Source organism: Polypterus senegalus, chromosome 11, assembly GCF_016835505.1.
Source record: "Polypterus senegalus isolate Bchr_013 chromosome 11, ASM1683550v1, whole genome shotgun sequence".
Classification (NCBI taxonomy): Eukaryota; Metazoa; Chordata; class Cladistia; order Polypteriformes; family Polypteridae; genus Polypterus; species Polypterus senegalus.
Window position 1 is genome coordinate 45717566 of NC_053164.1, and position 20172 is coordinate 45737737.

Genomic DNA, 20172 nt, shown 5'->3' on the forward strand with positions numbered 1-20172 from the left:
ACCTGGTACTGGAAGATGCAGGTTGATCTAAATTGGAAGCTAATTTTTCTGGCAGGTATTATTAGTCTTGGCCCTGACTTAATCTTGTGATCCACCTTGCATAAGTTCTTGATCATCGTGGAGTCAACGGTGCCATGGGAGGCAGCAGTTGATGAGGCATATCCGTGCAACAAGTATGCAGACATAGCAACTGAGGCAGAACAACATGTGCCAATGTTCTCTGGGTAGAGGTCGGTTGTAGAGGGTTTGTAAGCATGTCAATTGGGCTTCTGGAGATAATGGGAGTACGAGGGCAGGCCGTCAAGTCCCTTTCAGAAGCTGCCAACCAAAGCAACAACTGGATTTGGCTGAACAGAAAGGATCTCAACAGGGCTGCAAAATATCAAGCAAGGGGTAAAAGCGGAATGCCAGGTGGAGCTGCTGAACCCTACGGTGGTGGTGTGGGCATATCAACAAAACACTGATGAAGCAGGGTGTCCACCTGCTGACCCCAACGAAGTGGTTACCCTATACCCATTCAAGACATCAAGAAAGTGGCGAATATTGGGATTGTAATATCAAGTCCTATGAGTTTGACCCTAATGTGGACCTGTAGATGTGCAGTGGCTGTGCTGGCGTCTCCTGCATCATTCTAGTCTCTCATATCCACATCACAATAATTTGCTGCATTGCAGAGCAATACAAGTCTTCGTTATGTGGAGAAAGAAAGTGGATTAAACCGTCCTGGTCCAGATGCTGGTCCATTACAGGCATTTTCAGTTATAGTATACCATTAAAGAGTACTCTTTAGAAATTTCTGCAATGAATGGGTTTGATTTTAACAAACTCTAAATGGTTTCCATATGCTGCTTATAAATTACAACAAAAAAATGCAAGCAGCCGAAGTGCAGAATCTGCTTGGAATGTTTTTAAATTTTAGGATTGTGAAGAGCCAGAGGCAGCTCCAGCAGAAGTCATTCCTAGATGAGATGGCAGTCTAGCATGGAGATTGTTAGGCCACATTTGGGTCAGGACCATTCAGGATCACCTTAATGCGAAAGGAGGCAACTCCACTGAGGAAACCCCAGGCTAGAGAAAGTAAAGTATCTGGCTGAAGCCATAACTGGGAATCAAAGTGTGGCTAGAAACCACAGTGCATTGTACTGTTGCATGTGGCCACAAGATGGACGTCATTGAAGCCAAAATAAACATTTTTTACAAAACGGGGAGAGACGGTCACAGCACTTGAAAATATGAATCTACGAAATATGCACAAAATGTGCATTTTTTAAATCTCATCAATATAACACACAGAGACGAGACCGGGTCTTAGCTTAAGCACTCCTGTATAATTGTGTTGACCCGTCCATTCTGTCTTCTGTCTGTCCAGTTCAGGGCTGCCTAACAGCAGCCATGGGGACAAAATAGGAACCAAGCCTGGATGGTGTGCCAGTCTATCACTGGGCACACTAATGTACAAGCCCAAATTCACACAACCGATAGGTGAATTAATACAGCACTAAGAATGCACAGTCGAGGTAAAGGAGCCATCCTTTTGTACCCATGATTGTCCTAAGGGTATGAGAGTCGTGAGTACTCCACATCCAGAAGTACAGGACAAGCGTTTGGTGCTCCATGCGCCAGATCAGTCCTTGTGAAATGTGTTTAGAAAACGGGGTAACACTTTAGCTTCTGCAAACGTGCATCACCTACGCCTCTGTTGTTATGTAACAAGACCTTAACAGAAGTGCCTTTTGGTCTTAATAACACTTGCAAAAGTATCAGTACAGTGGCAGTTCATCTCTTCAGTGTGGCCTACTCCAATAACTTCTTCTCGGAATGGGCAGACGTGGCATAACCTCCTTGGCGTTAACCTTGAGTGTGACTCATACATTGAAGCCTGAGTCAGACCTGTGATGGCATCTCATGATTTCACTTCACATGGTCTGCATAACTCTTGAGATAGTGTGCTGCTGCCATCTAGTGGATGACATGACGTCATGCTGCAAATAATCATGAATAGACGATTCATTCTGCTACTTTATGGTGACTCATGGATACTAATGGGAGTGAGATGGAGCTGGCAAACGAAAAGCCATAAAACCAGTTTTAGAACAAACTGAAACTGAACCCTTCCTCGAATCAAGTGATAGTGATGACAATGTGAGTAGGTCAGCAGATGTTCACTTGACCAGCAAAACTGACACTGGTTTGGTAAATTCTGATGTGCCAAGTTTCAGTGATTTTGGCTTCATACTACTGTTGGCAGTCCTGCATGTCCATTTACAGGTAACCCCATGTCTAAAGATGTCTGCTGATCATTTGGACTATTTATGATTTGTCGATGATAGTCTAGAGTAGAAAATAATGGTTGAAATGAACCACTGTGCTGAGCAGAGTCGGAAAAGTGACAGTAAACCATCTGCCTGTCGCTGCAAATTACATGTGAATGTTTTTCAGTTTTACTGCACAGCATGGCATGATGGGTAGACCAGTGCAGAAATGGTCTACAAACTGGTTGTTACAGACACCCATTTAAAGTTATGAATGACTATTGTTTTTCACTCATTATGAAATACCTGCATTTCACTAATAACGATGACTGTGATGAAGCCAACCATTCGGCGCCAAACCTCTATGAACTGTGGGATGTGTATCACGCAATCGATCAAAACATTCAGAAGGTGTATGTTACGAAGCATGACACAAATATTGACGAAAGTGTCATTGGTAATAATGGAAGGCTGTCGCAACTAAACAAGGCACTATTCAGTATGAACTTTTACATGCTGTGCGAAGCGAGGTCTGGGTACAACTGTAACTAGATACTCTGCAAATGTAAAGACAAGGGACAAAGTGAAATGACAAGCACGAGTAACACAGTGGGGCTACTTCATCTGTGCTTTCACTGGTGGACCAAGGTCACCGTACAATGATGGGACAGTTTCTATACCTCACCTGAACCGCTTGAAATTTTAGGTTAAAGAAAAACAGATGCATGCGACACTGTAGATAGATAGATAGATGGATAGATAGATAGGAAAGGCACTATATGATAGATAGATAGATAGATAGATAGATAGATAGATAGATAGATAGATAGATAGATAGATAGATAGATGGGAAAGGCACTATATGATAGATAGATAGATAGATAGATAGATAGATAGATAGATAGGAAAGGCATTGTATGATTGATAGACAGACAGACAGACAGACGACCTAGCCACCATTAGATGCCTGGTGACTCCGCTCGTGTGAACGCGTCAAGCTCCATTGTGGTGCAGTAGCTGTGTGGCAAAAAGGTAAAATGTGATCAAGTGGAGGACAAGAAAGACATCTGCCTCCTCAGCACTGTCCACAATTCAGCAACTATCATAAGAAGCGTGGAAGTCACTTAGCCTCGTGCTGCAGTGGACTATAATAACATTGCATGGGTCAAGCATTGAGATTCTACCTTCATAGAGAAAAATGATTACAAAAGTACATTTTGACATCTACTCAGACAGGCCTATGTGCGCTGGTGACTTTCAAAGTATAACATATGAAGGACGTGTACTGAATCTGCGTCATTACAGCAGTGGGCACTAGACATACCTTTCCTTCTGTATTTGTGTTGATGTTTTGATATATATGTGTTCCCGTTACACGTAATGACATCTTTGTTGTAAAAAATTCAAAGCTTTGGCTCATTTTTCTGGGTGTAAATAGAACTCTAAGACACACAACATTAAAACCACTGGCAGGTCAAGTGAGTACCACTGATTATCTCGATACAATGGCACCTGTCAATGGGGTGGGATACTTGGTCAAGCAAGTGAACAGTCAGTTCTTAGAAGTGATGTGCTGGAACCAGGAGAAATGGCCAAATGTAAGGATGTGAACGACTCTTGACAAGGGTCAAACTGTGATGGCAAGATGACTGGATCAGGACATGTCTAAAATAGCAGGTATCCCAGTATGCAGTGGTCAATACCCACCAAAAGTGGTCAAGGGCACCCAAAGCTCTTTGATGCACGTGAGGAGTGAAGGCTAACCCATCTGATCTGATCACACAGAAGAACTCCTGTAGTACAAATTGCTGAAAGATGTAATGTTGGCCATGAGAGGAAAGTGTCATCGCAACTTGCTGCATATGGGGCTGCGTAGCTATAGACCCGTCAGAGTTCCCATGTTGACACCTGTCCATTCCTGATAGCGCCTACAATGGGCATGTGTGCTTCAGAATTGAACCAGTGAGTGATGGATGAATCACATTTCCTTCTAGATCTTGAGGATAGCCAGGCGTATGTGCATCGCTTACCAGCGGAGGAGATGGCAGCAGGATGCACTATGTGAAGAATGCAAGGTAGCGTAAGCAGTGGGCTAAGTTCTGACTAGAAAACATCCATGCAGATGTTTCTTTGATACGTACCACCTACCTAAAGATTGGTGCAGACCACGCACACCTCATCATGACAACAGTATTCCCTGATGGCAGTGCCCTCTTTCAGCAAGAAAAAAACAATTGCTCAAGGATGGTTTGTGAAACATGACAAAGAGTTCAAGGTGTTGACTTGACCTTTCAGTTCCCCACATCTCAGTCTGATTGAGCATCGGTGGGATGAGCCGGTAAAACAAGTCTGATCCATGGAGACCCCCATCTTGCAACTTACAAGCCATGAAGGATCTTCTGCTACCAAAGAGCACCTTCAGGGGTCTTGTGGAGTCCTTGCTTTGATGGGTCAGAGCGGCACAAGGTGGGGACCTACTCAGTAAAGTGGCTGATTGGTTTATTGCTCCTGATTTTGTACAGTTTGTTTAAAACCTTTCATATTCTGGAATAATTATACCTACCTAAAAAAATATGGACACAGTGAAGGAAAAAAAATTCTAAATGTGGAGATTAAAGTCGACCTGGTGACTTTATTCTCGACATTTCCACTTTATTCTAGTAGTTTATTTTGTCAGTAGAATGTCGCAAACTAAACTTTATCTTAAAAAGAATGTTTAATTTACTAGATTTTCTCAAACCCCGTCATAAATTAATGTAGCACATTAAATGCTTTATATTAAGCGTTCCCCGACCCTGTTGTTAATCTCTACGGGTTTCTTAAACAGACTTCCTCTTGCACTGAGTGGCGCAGACAGCGATCGCCGCACATTGACTTCATGATATTCCTGCATATGAACATTCAGAATACTAAGAGAAATACTTGATATCTTCTTCACGATGAAATGCATTAAAGCAGGTATTAAATATGGATGGCGGGGGGCGCGGTGGCGTGGCTGTAGTGCTGCTCCCTCGCAGTAAGGGGTCCCCTGGTGTATGTTCAGTGTAGTGAACTTTATGGCAGGTGTGACGAGGCTCCAAAAAACTGAATGCATGAATGGGTATCGCACTGGTTTAACTGGACTATCGTGTAAATGTTGGGTTCGTGATGTGGTGGTCGGAGACACGAACGCGGAATTCAATGGATGTTCTTCTGAGCGGGCTTTCTTTATTGCATGCTGTCTGACGTACTAAACCTCCACTTCTTATTCTTGCTTTTTCTTTCTGCACATAACCAATCACCACAAGATAAACGTCTTTGTGAAATTAAAACAAGTTATAAACTCAGACCACAGAGTTTTCAGAACTTAAAATGTATTAATCATGTGGGGGCACGGTGGCGTGTAGTTGCACTGCTGCTTCGCAGCAAGGGGGTCCCGGGTGTTCCCTGCCTTGAGTTTGCATGTTTTTCTGGTGGGTCTACTCGGCGTGTTTCAGTTTCCTTTCAAAGACATGTAGGATGTGGGGGTCTGTTATGTATTATTGACCCTGCTACTTTATGTGTTGCTCGTATTCACCCTGCGATGTTTCGGCGACTTGTTCAGGATTTCCTCCAAGATGCTTGCTGGGGTGGGCGCAACCCTGAATGGATGGCATAATTAAACATGTAGGATGAAGATTTTTTTTAATTTCTGAAAACTCCATCCCAGCCAGCACCGTGCCCCCACATGCTTTAATAATTTAAAGTTCTGAAAACTCTGAGGTCTAAATTTGTAACTTGTTTTAATTTCATAAAGACGTTTATCTTGTGGTGATTGGTTATGTGCAGAAAGAAAAAGCAAGAATAGGAAGTGGTGGTTTAGTACGTCAGACAGCACACATGCAATAAAGAAAGACCGCTCAGAAGAACATCCATTGAATTCTGCGTTCGTATCTCCGACCACCACATCACGAACCCAAAATTTACACGATAATCCAGTTAAACCTGTGCGATACCCATTCATTTTTCCAGTTTTTTGGAGCCTCCTCACACCTGCCATAAAGTTCACTACACTGAACATACACCTGGGGACCCCTTAATGCAAGGGAGCAGCACTACAGCCACGCCACCGCGCCCCCCGCCACCCTTAATACATTTCATCGTGAATAAGATATCAAATATTTATCTTAGTATTCTGAATGTTCATATGCAGGAATATCATGAAGTCAATGTGCGGCGATCGCTGTCTGCGCCTCTCAGTGCAAGAGGAAGTCTGTTTAAGAAACCCGTAGAGATTAACAACAGGGTCGGGGAACGCTTAATATAAAGCATTTAATGTGCTACATCAATTTATGACGGGGTTTGAGAAAATCTAGTAAATTAAACATTCTTTTTAAGATAAAGTTTAGTTTGCGACATTCTACTGACAAAATAAACTATTAGAATAAAGTGGAAATGTGGACTTTAATCTCGACATAAATGGCGAGAATAAAGTGGAAATGTCGAGAATAAAGTCAACATGTTGACTTTAATCTCGACATTTAGATTTTTTTTTCTTCACTGTGTCCGTATTTATTTTTCCCACCGTGGCCCTAATACACTGCCGTACAATATGACACGCCACACAGAGATGAATTACCACGTTACCGATGCTTTGTACGCGTGATTAAGAACAGATGAAACTTTTGTTAAGGTCTTATTCCGAATTGGTTTTTGCATTATACCGATAATGGTTGTACATGTCATTTCCAGCAGATGGCGCTGTTCTCCCAAATGTTACACGGTGCGCGCTGCCTGCGGGGTGCAGCGCGTAATTTTTTTCCCTCTCTCTCTATCTAAAAACAGTTACATGCCAATATTTATTCTTCATTATTTAACTTGGTTTATTTTCCAGTGATCCCTTTGGGATCTGGTTTTGAGGGCACAGGTCAGGGGCCTTGCTGTAGAATTTATAACATCTCTCAAGTCCGGGCGCTCTACCGATTTAACTGTAACCAGCTTGTTGACTTCTTTCTGGATCTGTGGATTAAGTAACAGCTGAGAAAGTTTCCTGTGTGAATTGGGGAATCTCCACTCTAGCGAACGTTAAAGCATATTCTGCACATGCTGTTGTACTCCTGTGAGGATTCAACAAAAGAATGTGCTTAAGGGAGGGGGGTGGCAATAATCTCCGAAAATGAGCCGTTCTTGCTGCTTGCTCTCGTGCATTTGAAAACAATTAGAAGCGCCATCCATCAGTCCATTTCCTCGGCCCACTTTTCCCAACGGCCAGAGCTTCTCCAGGCAGGAACAAACGGAGAATTTGACCCCCAAACACTCAGCCGCCCTAATTGGGGGTCCTCGTAAGAAGTGCAGTAATTTACTTCAAGACGAAGACCTACATATTAAACAAGAATAGCTGCGTCAAGATATTTGAAATATTTAAACATTTTAAGTCTAAATATTCTCTGTTGTAACAGAAATGTGTCATTTGTTCTCCCTCTGATTGAGGTCCACAGCGGCCTAGACCCCTAGTAACTGATCAAAAATCAAAAATAACATTATATTCATAATCATTGACCTTCAAATAGTCTAAAATGGTACACCACATGCTTCTGGGTTGACTCTTAAAGGACCACCAGTACAAAATCAGATATCAAAAATGATCAGAAACCTCAAAATGGCATAAACTGATACCTGACATGCCCCCAGTTTTGTAAAAAGAAGTAACTTTGACCCCTCGTATTCCATTAGGGGGTGAACCTCAGGGGTCAGCTGATGTGGTCTGCACAGCTTCAAGTCCAGCTAAACATTTTTGCTGCATGGTTCAAAAGTGACCTACAAATGAGGGCTGTTTTGTGCATAGAGGGCCAAAAATAGGGAATGACCTCAAAAAGCTTGTCTAAGTAGACATCATGACATGTCAAATGGTATAACATGCAGGGCTGTCGTAACAGCAATAGTGTGCCAGGGCCCCTGTATTGACAGCAAAATAGAAGCACATACAGTGGTGTGAAAAACTATTTGCCCCCTTCCTGATTTCTTATTCTTTTGCATGTTTGTCACACAAAATGTTTCTGATCATCAAACACATTTAACCATTAGTCAAATATAACACAAGTAAACACAAAATGCAGTTTTTAAATGATGGTTTTATTATTTAGGGAGAAAAAATCCAAACCTACATGGCCCTGTGTGAAAAAGTAATTGCCCCTTGTTAAAAATAACCTAACTGTGGTGTATCACACCTGAGTTCAATTTCCGTAGCCACCCCAGGCCTGATTACTGCCACACCTGTTTCAATGAAGAAATCACTTAAATAGGAGCTGCTTGACACAGAGAAGTAGACCAAAAGCACCTCAAAAGCTAGACATCATGCCAAGATCCAAAGAAATTCAGGAACAAATGAGAACAGAAGTAATTGAGATCTATCAGTCTGGTAAAGGTTATAAAGCCATTTCTAAAGCTTTGGGACTCCAGCGAACCACAGTGAGAGCCATTATCCACAAATGGCAAAAACATGGAACAGTGGTGAACCTTCCCAGGAGTGGCCGGCCGACCAAAATTACCCCAAGAGCGCAGAGACGACTCATCCGAGAGGTCACAAAAGACCCCAGGACAAGGTCTAAAGAACTGCAGGCCGCACTTGCCTCAATTAAGGTCAGTGTTCACTACTCCACCATAAGAAAGAGACTGGGCAAAAACGGCCTGCATGGCAGATTTCCAAGATGCAATCCACTGTTAAGCAAAAAGAACATTAGGGCTCGTCTCAATTTTGCTAAGAAACATCTCAATGATTGCCAAGACCTTTGGAAAAATACCTTGTGGACTGATGAGACAAAAGTTGGACTTTTTGGAAGGCAAATGTCCCGTTACATCTGGCGTAAAAGGAACACAGCATTTCAGAAAAGAACATCATACCAACAGTAAAATATGGTGGTGGTAGTGTGATGGTCTGGGGTTGTTTTGCTGCTTCAGGACCTGGAAGGCTTGCTGTGATAGATGGAACCATGAATTCTACTGTCTACCAAAAATCCTGAAGGAGAATGTCCGGCCATCTGTTCGTCAACTCAAGCTGAAGCGATCTTGGGTGCTGCAACAGGACAATGACCCAAAACACACCAGCAAATCCACCTCTGAATGGCTGAAGAAAAACAAAATGAAGACTTTGGAGTGGCCTAGTCAAAGTCCTGACCTGAATCCAATTGAGATGCTATGGCATGTCCTTAAAAAGGCGGTTCATGCTAGAAAACCCTCAAATAAAGCTGAATTACAACAATTCTGCAAAGATGAGTGGGCCAAAATTCCTCCAGAGCGCTGTAAAAGACTCATTGCAAGTTATCGCAAGCGCTTGATTGCATTTATGGCTGCTAAGGGTGGCCCAACCAGTTATTAGGTTCAGGGGGCAATTACTTTTTCACACAGGGCCATGTAGGTTTAGATTTTTTTTTCTCCCTAAATAATAAAAGCCATCATTTAAAAACTGCATTTTGTGTTTACTTGTGTTATATTTGACTAATGGTTAAATGTGTTTGATGATCAGAAACATTTTGTGTGACAAACATGCAAAAGAATAAGAAATCAGGAAGGGGGCAAATAGTTTTTCATACCACTGTATAGGCATCAGAAACATCATGGACCCCTAAGCTCCCCGGCCAGTGTCCATTGTGCTCAAAAGTGCTGCAGGGGGCTTTCTTGTACTTGTGAGTCAGGAAACAAATTGAAGATGTTATGGCAGATGACCGGGGACCTTGCCCAACCGGGACACCTGGAGAAGGGAAGGACCGGGAGAGGGGCAATATCTTCCACGGGGCGCAAGAGGGCAGCCCCCCTGGATTACATCAGGGTCACGGATTGGGTGCTTTGAAGCTCAACCCTGTTGGGCACCATGGCCACCTCTAGGGGGCACCTGGATGATCTCAGAGCTCTGGATGGTAGCACTTTCACTACACCAGGAGGTGCTGCAGGAAGTTCATCAGGGTGCATCTGGAGCACATCCGGGGGCAACATAAAAGGGGACGCCTCACTCCATTCAGGGAGTCGGAGTTGGGAATCAGAGGTCGGAGCTTGCGAGTGGAGGAGTGAGGGTAGCAGAGAAGAAGGAAAGAAAAGACTGAGAGCAGTAGAGCTGGTGGGTTGTGCACTGTGTGAGAGGAGCAAAGAAATTGCAGTGAGAAAATGAAATAAAAACATGTGTTTGGACTTCTGTGTGTCTGGACGTCCTTGTGTCCTGGTGTCTTCTTTCACAATGTTTCAAGGCGATCAGAAGTAATTCTTACCAACTCCACATCCATTCAACTCATAATAGTTTTACAAGGACCCAGAGGTTACACTCACAGAGCACATCAGCATGCAAGCTGTACCAATATTCGGTCGGGCCTCCTTTTGCTGTCAAAATAGCTTCAGTTCTTCATGGCATGGATCCCACAAGGTTCAATGAAACATTCCCTGGACATTCCGGTCCATGTTGACATGATAGCATCACATAATTTCTGTGGATCTCTCAGCTGCACATTCAGACTGTGAGTCTCCCGTTCCACCACGCTGAGATGACCTTTGCTTTGTGACATGGTGCATTAGCATGCTGGAAGTAGTCATTAGGAGACGGGTAAATTGTGGCCATGAAGAGATACACACGGTCAACAACAACACTCAGATAGAGCGTGACATTCAAGCTGATTGGTATTAATGGGCCCAAAGTGTGCCAAGAGAACATTCCCTGAACCATTAAACCACCACCACCACCAGGGACAGCTGACACGAGGCCTGTCGGGTGTATGGATTTGTGCTGCTTAGCCCACCATCTGTGTGCCTCAGCAAAAACTGAGATTCATCAGACCAGGCTACATTTTTCCAGTCTTCAGCTGTCCAGCCTTGAGTTTGTGCCCACTGCAGCCTCAGCTTTCTGTTCTTGGCTGACAGGAGTGGAATCTGACGTGGTCTTCTGCTGTTGTAGCCCATCCACCTCGGGGTTTGACATGTTGTGCATTCTGACATGTTTTTCTACTCACCACGGTTGTGTTTATCTGAGTTACCGTAGCCTTTCCATCAGCTCAGAGCAGACTGGCCATTCTCCTCTGACCTCTCTCATCAACAAGGCGTTTCTGCACACAGGACTGCCGCTCACTGGAAGTTTTTTGCACCATTCTGAGTAAACTCTGCAGTCACAGAAATACTCGAACCAGCCCGTCTGACACAAACAATCACAGACACTGTCAAAATCACTGAGATCATCGTCACCCTATTCTGGGGTTTGATGTGAACTTGAACTGAAGCTCCTGACCTTCACCTGTGGGAGTTTATGCATTGCACTGCTGCCACATGACAACAAGCAGGTTGTTCCTCATAATCTGCCCAGTGAGTGACAACAGCAGAACCAACCCTGGACGGGGTGTCTGTCCTGTTGACTGCTGGCCGCACAACTACTTGCTTCTTACTGCTTGTAATCTTGTGTTATGAGGTTAGTTTCACATTTTCACAAATTCTCTTCAGGTGCGGGAGGTCCTCACACCTGCCGGAGGCCTTTGTGACGCCGAATGGGATTCCTAAAATAGTTGAGCAGGCAAATGAAATATAGCCAAAAACAAATGGTTTATGTGCCTGAAGTTTACATAACGTAAAGTAAATGGTCATGTCTGAAGTAAATAAGCTGACAAACCATTGACATTAGTTATTGTAATCCAGTCAAACATTCAATTTTAGTGACTAAATATTTAGGAAATGTTCAGGCAGTCAGTCTCATGTCAAACGACACATCATGGCACGCTAAGAAACTGAAGAGGAACAAAGGCCTGCCGAGCTTTAAGCAATGCACGCTGAAACAAACACTAGCAGCACTTCCTTAATAAGAAGCTCCTGACTTCGCTTTGTTTTCTTGTGACTCTAAACTGGTTTAACTGGTGACAGGCTGCTAGGACACTAAATCTAGATGATAACAGGGTATTCTCTAGCTAGCCTCTGCTGGAGGGAGCTGCAGCCGATCCCAGCTACACAGAGCACAAGGCAGGAGCCAACCCTGGACGGGACGCAGCCCACTCCAAAGCCCACTCCTGCGCTCTGTGTGTCTTTGGGAGTGTGAGAGTACAAGTCATGTAGACATGGAGGGAACACGTAAACTGCTTATGGACAGCTGAGCACAAGATCTGTGAAAAACCTTTAATGGAGAATTTCGACTTTCCTGGAAATTAAAACCCAGACGTCTGGGTGGCTGTGTGATGATGTTACAGGGTGGAAGTGTACAGCCGTGACAATTTATTTCCCAGAATGGCCTTGTGGTCCTTCCAATCTTGAGAAGGTGAGTAGAAGAAGTGGCCGCTTGAAGCTGCGACTGATCTTTCTGAGAATGAAAACGTTTAACAGGGTTATTATGGCTGATGAAACAAAACAGCAAAGCATGCAGCGGAAAACACCGAGATCACCATGGCCAAAAGAAAAAAAATACATACAAGCATGGCCTTGAGCTACGAGTGTGACATACCTGCTTTGTCCCGGGACAAAAAAATGAACGTTAATTACGGCTACACCACAGTCATTTACGTAATGCAGATAAACTCTGCTTGCCAGTTACACTAACTTATCGAGCGTCACGTTACTTAGTGTAGCTCTTCTGTAGCTGTAGTTGGCATCATAAGTAGCCACCATCATCACAACCGTCCTTGAAGATGAACCATCTAGTATTGTCAGGAGCAGCAGGACTCACACCAGTGAGTTACCAGTAAAGTTACCAGTAAAACCGCTTCCACACCCTCGAAAGTTTCACCGCAGTCAGTTTATCAAAGGGAGCAAACTGGAGTGGGATGGGACGTGGTGGGGGCAGTATTTTTGTATGGTAGCTGCAGCCACCCCATGAAGGTGTCGTTGTTCAGAAACCATTAAGAAGGCTAACAGAATGTTGGGTTATATAGCGCCTTGACGTGTGGAGTACAAGTCCAAGGAGGTTATGCTCAACCTTCATAATGCACTGGTGAGGCCTCATCTGGAGTACTGTGTGCAGGTTTGGTCTCCAGGCTACAAAAAGGACATAGCAGCGCTAGAAAACGTCCAGAGAAGAGCGACTAGGCTGATTCCAGGGCTACAGGGGATGAATTATGAGGAAAGATTAAAAGAGCTGAGCCTTTACGGTGTCACACACATGCACTTGGGAGCCAGCCACAGGGACCAAAAAAAGGGAAATCCATGCCAGGCCAGGGGGTGGTGGGGTGCATTCAGCCCTCTTATTTTGTCCCCGCAGACCATACACGGGAAATCCCACCGGAATACAAAGACGTCACTTGCTCATCAACTCTGAGGACTACAGCATTTCCTGTCCCAGCTCCGAGAACTACATCACTTCCGCAAACCTCCCTATACCTGGTGCCATGGATCGTGGACTATCTTACAGACAGACCTCAGTATGTGCATCTCAGGAACTGCAGGTCTGACATTGTGGTCAGCAACACAGGAGCGCCGCAGGGGACTGTACTTTCTCCGGTCCTGTTCAGCCTGTATACATCAGACTTCAAGTACAACTCGGAGTCCTGCCACGTGCAAAAGTTCGCTGATGACACTGCTATCGTGGGCTGCATCAGGAGTGAGTTGGAGGAGGAATATAGGAAGCTAATCAAGGACTTTGTTAAATCTCAAAAAAACTCAAACCACTTACACCTGAATACCACCAAAAACAAGGAGCTGGTGGTGGATTTTAGGAGACCCAGGCCCCTCCTGGACCCTGTGATCATCAGAGGTGACTGTGTGCAGAGGGTACAGAACTATAAATACCTGGGAGTGCAGCTGGATGATAAATTGGACTGGACTGCCAATACTGATGCTCTGTGTAAGAAAGGACAGAGCCGACTATACTTCCTTAGAAGGCTGGCGTCCTTCAACATCTGCAATAAGATGCTACAGATGTTCTATCAGACAGTTGTGGCAAGCGCTCTCTTCTACACGGTGGTGTGCTAGGGAGGCAGCATAAAAAAGGACGCCTCACGCCTGGACAAACTGGTGAGGAAGGCAGGCTCTATTGTAGGCAGAGAGCTGGACAGTTTGACATCTGTGGCAGAGCGACGGGCGCTGAGCAGGCTCCTGTCAGTCATGGAGAATCCACTGCATCCACTGAACAGGATCATCTCCAGACAGAAGAGCAGCTTCAGTGACAGACTGAGGAGATCGTTTCCCCCGAACACAATCCGACTCTTCAATTCCACACGTGGGGTAACCGTTAACATTGCACAAAGTTATTGTCTGTTTTACCTGCATTGTTATCACTCTTTAATTTAATATTGTTCTTTATCAGTATGCTGCTGCTGGAGTTTGTGGATTTCCCCTTGGGATTAATAAAGTATCAATCAATCTATCTATCTATCTATCTATCTATCTATCTATCTATCTATCTATCTATCTATCTATCTATCTATCTAAAACCACACTCCCTTCTTTTATTAAGCAGTTCTGTTTTGGACTCAGTATTGTGAACATCTCTGTGATATTCGAAAACCTTTTGCAGCCAGGAATATTATACAGGTGGCTGCCCCAAACCTTTTTGGAGTCTGTCAAGTCTGTTTTATTTCACAATTTACGCAAAAGAAGATTAAGTGGTGATAGGATCGATGTTTAAAATTTTGAAGGGAATTAGTACAGTGGATCGAGACTGTTATTTTAAAATGAGTTCATCAAGAACACAGGGACAGGTCTGAAGGGTAAATTTCACACAAACATTAGGAAGTTTTTATTTACACAGAGAACCATAGGCACTTGGAATAAGCTACCAAGTAGAGGGAGATTCTAACGGGTAGGACCCTGAGTTATGATGTGTTACTCATGTAATAATGAGCGAGTGAAACAAAATAAATACAGTGCATACCTTGTTAGATGTGTAAACGACCCAATCACATTCGGTGTTGGAAATGGTCACCTTCTTCTTGCAAACACAGATCGACACAGCACTCCATATTGGGAAAAGTATCTGCAAGCATTGTAGCGGTGATGGCAGCAATTTCCTGTTCAATGTTTCGCTGTAATTGTTCCAGGGTATGAGGCTTGTTCTTGTAGACTTTTCTTTTTAGCATTACCCAATGGAGGAGACAGGTCCGGGGAACAAGGTGGCCAAAATCCCTTTGAAATGACCCGATTGCCAAAAAACGATTCAATTTGTGCCATGCTGCGAGCATGACAGGTCGCCTCATCTTGCTGTGAATAACCTTCACCGATCTCACAGTCATCCAGTTCATTCAAAAATAAGTCAAAAAGAGAGCCTTGTCTGAATCATTTGTACTTTTATCCAGGAATACTGTGATCTTTATTTTATTTGGATTGCTTCATTATTAAGACAGCAATACATCATAACTTAAAATCACCCTAGTGAGCATAATGAGCCAAAACATGTCAAGCAAAGTGTGTTAATCATACAATATCTGAAAATAAAGAAATAAGAAGGTCTCATGAATGTTGATCTGCTCAGGTCCTGAAAACATTTAAACAGTGCTCTTAGAATAGAGAAAATCAAAAATTTTGGGAATGTATGCTATTGTAGAATGAGAGCAGCAACAAGTCATGGAATTAAAGAACGGGATTAATTAACAACAAGAATCGGCTCCTAAGTGAGCAACTGGTTGGAGTTTGAGACCCTGACTTAGTTGGTCTTCTGTTGGCTCAATCATGTCACATTTCATTTCTGTTTGGGTGCTATTTAAGGAAAGAATTGAAGCAATTTAGAGGAGCAATCAGTGGAACACATCTTAAAAAACAAGTCAATTAAAATTAATTCAAAAGAAGTTAATTAGCAGCCAAAATGGGTCACTAATTAAGAAAAGGGTTAGAATGAAAACCTGCAGCCACTGTGGCCCTCCAGAACTGGAGTTGGGGACCTTGATCTACTCTACAATAAGCACCTGACTGATGGAGTGCTGCTGAGATGGTCATCCTTTCCATCAGCTTCTCCCTTCTCAGCAGAGGTCTTGTGAAGCGTTGTGACCATTGGGTTCTCGCTCACCTTCCTGACCAAGGTCTGACCAAGACCTTCTTGCCCAGTTACTCAGTTAGGTCGAAGGGCCAACTCTAGAAAGAGTCTCATTGGATCTAAACATCTTCCATTTCTGGTTCTAAACTTTTATTGAGGCCACTGTGCTCTTGGGAACACTCAAAACTTTAGAAATAGTTTCATCCCGTTGCCCAGATCTACACCCTGATCACGGAGGTCTACAGAGAGTTCCTTGGACTTTGTTTTGGTTTTTGTCCTCACATGCAGTGTGAATGGTGGAGTCTGACAAGTGTGTGTCTTTCAAAACTATGTCCCCACAATTCAGTTTATCACAGGTGAACTCCAATCAAGATCTAGAAACATCTCAAGCCTAATTAAAGCAAACAGAATACACCAGATCACAATCTGGAGTACCATAGTAAATATCTGCATGATTGAGAGATTTCAGTTTTTGATATTTAATAAATATGGAAACGTTCATGAAAATGCATATTCACTTTGTCATTATGTGTTACTGAGTGTAGATTGATGGGTAACAATGGCACATTTATCCATTTCAAATAAAATCTACAACACAATAAAGTGTGCAGAACGTGAAGGGATCTGAGTACTTTCTGAATCCACTGTAGGTAATAAATGTTATCTATTTGAAAAGATCAGGAATAACTTTCATCACCATGCTAAACTTCTATCCTAACCATGGAAGTGGCCCAATTTCCACAAACAATCAAACGTCACTTCTGTCACCACAGTGGACTTCTGGCCTGACAGTGGATGCCTGCAGCCAGATCCTTCTCAATTTCCTCAGACGTCAAATGCAGTAAAGTTGTTGAGGAACCATCTTGACAATAGCCAGGATGTTATGAGCCTACTTCAGTTTGTCAATGATGATGACTCCAAGACATTTGAAGCTGTTGACCTCCTCTGTCCCAGCCCTTTTGGTGTAGATGAGAGTGAGATCTGCCTCTTTAGCTTTGCTTATATCAAAGATGTGGTTGACATCATAATGTCAGAAGGACAATGTCTACTCTGTAAGCTGTCTTGTGGTTGTTAGCAATCAGGTCTACAATGGAATTGGAGCTGCTTTTGGCCCAACATTCATAGTTCAACAACTTCTTTAGTACAAGAAACAAATCCACCCACCCAGTTCCTGTTGATCCCCCTCTTCACTTTAAGCTGCTGTCACAATTAAGTGATGTTAACCTTCACTTTGGACTCATTTTGTGTTTTTCATCTCCCTTCAGTGGAACATTAGATCAAATTTCCCAATTTCCTGTTAATCTCATCACTTGCCTCAACCACCTTCCAACTGTGCTCCCATCTGTGAGGTGCTCTTTCAACTGTGAATGTGGGTGGGGTGATTTGAAGAGGTGTTTGAGACCACCAAAAACACTGGCAAAGGAATGGGGCTCCAAAAGTGTGCGAGTAACGTACATCTGTGTGAACGATCAGTGAGCTCTTCAGGGTCTTCTCATCAAATGCCGTGTAATTAGTCAGCAGGACAAAGGAAATACATGCACTTTACAAATCCGTGCCCCTCAGTTTATGACTACAGAACAGAGTAGTCAGACTACAGAGTTTTAATGATAAAAACACACAGTGCTCTGTATTACAAATTTGAGCCCCTCGGTCTTGAGCCCCCGAGACCCACTCACATAACTGGGCAGGAACATATGTGCATGTTGGATTAAATAGCGTTCCCTAAATTGAGCCGAGCTGTTTCATAGAATTAATAAGCTTACTTGCAGTGCAGTGAAAAAGTATTTGCCCCCTATATTTTCTTGCAAACTTACAGACCAAATTTAATCAAAAGCTAACAAACTCCAAAACAATTTGACTTGATGCTAAGTAAAAAAAAGGGCCAAAAAGCAGGAGACAGAGCTGGAGGTGGCAGAGTTAAAGATGCTAAGATTTGCATTGGGTATGACAAGGAAGGACAAGTTTAGAAATGAGTATATTAGAGGGTCAGCTCAAGTTGGACAGTTGGGAGACAAAGTCAGAGAGGCGAGATTGCGTTGGTTTGGACATGTGCAGAGGAGAGATGATGGGTATATTGGGAGAAAGATGCTAAGGATGGAACTGCCAGGGAAGAGGAAAAGAGGAAGGCCTAAGCGAAAGTTTATGGATGTGGTGAGAGAGGACATGCAGGTGATGGGTGTAACAGAACAAGAGGACGAGGACGAGGACGAGGACAGAAAGATATGGAAGAAGATGATCTGCTGTGGCGACCCCTAACGGGAGCAGCTGAAAGAAGAAGAAGCCAGCTTAAAAAATGGTATGCAATCTAAAAAGTAATTGATTCCTTGGGCTCAGTAACTTGCCATAACCACAGCCACGCATGTCCTGTAACCTCTGCTCCTTAGGGACAAGCTGACAGAGATGGGAGTAGATTCATACCTGGTGGCATGGATCGTGGACTATCTTACAGACAGACCTCAGTATGTGCGTCTTGGGAACTGCAGGTCTAACATTGTGGTCAGCAACACAGGAACGCCACAGGGGACTGTACTTTCTCCGGTCCTATTCAGCCTATAAACATCGGACTTCCAATACAACTCGGAGTCCTACCACGTGCAAAAGTTTGCTGATGACACTGCTATTGTGGGCTGCATCAGGAGTGGGCAGGAGGAGGAGTATAGGAAGCTAATCAAGGACTTTGTTAAATGGTGCAACTCAAACCACTTACACCTGAACACCAGCAAAACCAAGGAGCTGGTGGTGGATTTTAGTAGGACCAGGCCCCTCATGGACCCTGTGATCATCAGAGGTGACTGTGTGCAGAGGGTGCAGTACCAATACTGATGCTCTGTGCAAGAGAGAACAGAGCCGACTATACTTCCTTAGAAGGCTGGCGTCCTTCAACATCTGCAATAAGATGCTGCAGATGTTCTATCAGATGGTTATGGTGAGCACCCTCTTCTACGCGGTGGTGTGCTGGGGAGGCAGTATAAAGAAGAGGGACGCCTCACGACTGAACAAACTGGTGAGGAAGGCAGGCTCTATTGTAGGCACTGAGCTGGACAGTTTGACATCTGTGGCAGGGCGACAGGCGCTGAGCAGGCTCCTATCAATTATGGAGAATCCACTGCATCCACTAAACAGGATCATCTCCAGATAGAGGAGCAGCTTCAATGACAGACTGCTGTCACCGTCCTGCTCCACTGACAGACTGAGGAGATCATTCCTCCCCCACACTATGCGACTCTTCAATTCTACATGGAGGGGTAAATGTTAACATTATACAAAGTTATTGTCCTTTTTAACTGCATTGTTATCACTCTTTAATTTAATATTGTTCTTTATTAGTATGCTGCTGCTGGAGTTTGTGAATTTCCCCTTGGGATTAATAAAGTATCTATCTATCTATCTATCTATCTATCTATCTATCTATCTATCTATCTATCTATCTATCTATCTATCTATCTATCTATCTATCTATCTATCTATCTATCTATCTATCTATCTATCTATCTATCTATCTATCTATCTATCTATCTATCTATCTACTGCGTAAAGTGTCTCAGTGCCATGAAGTAATCTGGAGACTTTGTGACTCATTAGGCCTGATCAGGTCCTGCCACAACGTTTTCATTGGATTGTCTGACTGTCATGGAATGGCATGTAAAGGTTACTTTCATCCAAACAAAGTGGGACAGAAGCAGTATGTTTGATTCGTTCAGCATTATTAAAGAATACTTGAGGAGGATGCAGTTGCATTTTGGCAAAGCTGAGATGAACATTCACTCAATCATATTTCAATGGTAGTTTCTGTATTACATCTTGCCTGAAGAAGGGGCCTGAGGTGCCTCGAAAGCTTTCATATTGTAATATTTTTAGTTAGCCAATAAAAGGTGTCATTGTGCTTGACCTCTCACTACAATGGCAGAGTGACAAACACTGGCCTAAGCCACCAGGAGACAGGCCTTCAGATATTTAGAATATGGTTTTGGATTTGTTTTGACATCACAGAACTTTACTATTGTGACCAAAATGGACTTGTACAAATAAACTGAGGCAATTTCTTTC